This window comes from Macaca mulatta, chromosome 12 (assembly GCF_049350105.2).
Source record: "Macaca mulatta isolate MMU2019108-1 chromosome 12, T2T-MMU8v2.0, whole genome shotgun sequence".
Taxonomy (NCBI): Eukaryota; Metazoa; Chordata; class Mammalia; order Primates; family Cercopithecidae; genus Macaca; species Macaca mulatta.
Genome location: NC_133417.1, coordinates 76,227,825 through 76,230,074, shown reverse-complemented (window position 1 = coordinate 76,230,074; position 2,250 = coordinate 76,227,825). Strand labels below are relative to the sequence as shown.

Sequence of the window (2,250 nt, the reverse complement as noted above, 5' to 3'; positions counted from 1 at the left end):
ATTTCTTCAAAAAAATTTTTGTTCTCGTATTTCTTTCCTGTCTGTTAATGGATTGCATTCATACGTTGAAACTAACCCCTTTCAATCTGCTTTTGAAGATGGGGCCTTTAAAGGGGTAATTAAGGTTAAACAAAGTTCTAAGGGTGGGGCCCTAATCCAGTATGACTGGTGTCCATATAAGAAGAGGAAGAGATAACAGGGAGGCACACATAAAGAAAAGGCCATCAGACGAGACAGCAAGAAGGTGGCTGTCCACTGGCCAAAGAGAGAGGCCTCAGGAGAAACAGAACCTGTCAGCACTTTGATCTTAGACTTACAGCCTCCAGGAACGTGAGAAAATACATTTTTATTTAAGCTACCCAGTCTGTGGTATTTTGTTATGGCAGCCCTAGCAAATTAATATACTCTCTCTCAGGACTTCAATTACATATATATTAGGTTACTTGCAGTTATTCCACTGCTTATTGAAACTGGTTTTTTTTTTTTAGTCTTTTTTTCTCCCTATGTTTCATTGTGAACTTTTTTTTTTTAGTTTCCTTCAAGAAAATATTTATTGCACATTATTAGTGATTATGTTTTATAGCAAAATTAAATATATATGCTTTTCACAAACACAAAATGGGAAGCAAGGCATCTATCAAATTTCAATGTTGAACCAAATCCTGGTTTTCAGAATTCAGCCGCCAGTCATGGTTCTGCACCAAGGCCTCCAGTCCATGATTTCCAGTTGTTGAGGATCTTTTCAGTAATTGGAACAAAATCTTCTTTATATGTAACAATTGTTTCCACATAAAACCCTTTTGGGGGTTCAGATAGTTCACTGAGTACTCCACTTGTTGAGCCATCCTTTTGCTGTACTTCAATACCTGATGGCTTTGCCATTTTCCAGCCAAAGCAAAGCACTGAGCCCACCAGAGACCAGGTGCCGATCCCATAGACCACCAACATTCGCCGGTACCGGGCCGTGAACTGGTTTTGATACTTGGGTACGCTGGCGAGGGCCTCGATTCTCGCAGGCCCACTGTGGAGGCGGCTCATTGAAATTTCTATTGCTGTGTCTTCAAAATCCATAAGTTTTTCTTCTGCGTGGTTTAATCTGCCATTATTCCCACCCAACGAATTTTCATCTCAGATGTATTTTTATCTCTAAAAGTTTGGTTTGGGTATCTAAATTTTTAAAAAAATTTTTGTGAGTACATAGTAGGTATATATATTTATGGGATATATGAAATATTTTAGTACAGACAGGCAATGCATAATACATCAGGGTAAATGGGGTATTTATGACCTAAAGCACTTATCCTTTGTGTTACAAATAATTCAATTATATTCTTTTAGTTATTTTTAAATGTACAATAAATTATTGTTGACTGTAATCACCCTGTTGTGCTATCAAATACTAGATCTTATTCATTCTAACTATATTTTTGTACCCATTAACCATGCCCACACTCCACCCCGCCCCCAACTACCATTCCCAGCCTCTGTTAACCATCCTTCTACTCTCTATCTCAATGAGTTCAATTGTTTTAATTTTTAGTTTCCACAAATCAGTGAGAATATCTGAAGTTTGTCTTTCTGTGCCTGGATTATTTCACTTAACATAATGATCTCCAGTTCCATCCATGCAAATGACAGGATCTCATTCTCTATTCATGGCTGTATAGTACTTTATTGTGATATGTACCACATTTTCATTGTCCATTTGTCTGTTAATGGACACTTAGGTTGCTTAGGGAATCTAAATATTTTATTAATGCATTTTATATTTTAGAACAGTTCTAGATTTACAAAAAACTGAGAAGAGGCAGGGCACAGTGGCTCAGCCTGTAATCCCAGAACTTTGGGAGGCCGAGGTGGGTGGATCACCTGAGGTCGAGAGTTCGAGACCAGCCTGACCAACATGGAGAAAACCCATCTCTACTAAAAATACAGAATTAGCCAGGTGTGATGGCACATGCCTATAGTCCCAGCTATTCAGGAGGCTAAGGCAGGAGAATCGCTTGAACTCAGGAGGTGGAGATGGCGGTGAGCCGAGATCATGCCATTGCACTCCAGCCTGGGCAACAAGAGTGAAACTCCATCTAAAAAAAACAAAAACAAACAAAAAAAAACTGAGAAGATAGTTGTTATGAACTGACTCATGTCCTCTCAAAATTTATACGTTGAGGCCCTAGCTTCCAAAGTGACTGTATTTGGAGACAGGGCTTTTAGGGAGGTAATTAAGGTTAAATGAGGTCAGAAGGATGA

General features: G+C 38.8%; 1 pseudogene; it reads right to left on the bottom strand.

The window, feature by feature from the left end:
- Positions 1–554: 554 nt before the first annotated feature.
- LOC114671353 (small integral membrane protein 26 pseudogene) lies at positions 555–1,205 on the bottom strand (annotated as a pseudogene).
- Between the last annotated feature and the right edge of the window lie 1,045 nt (positions 1,206–2,250).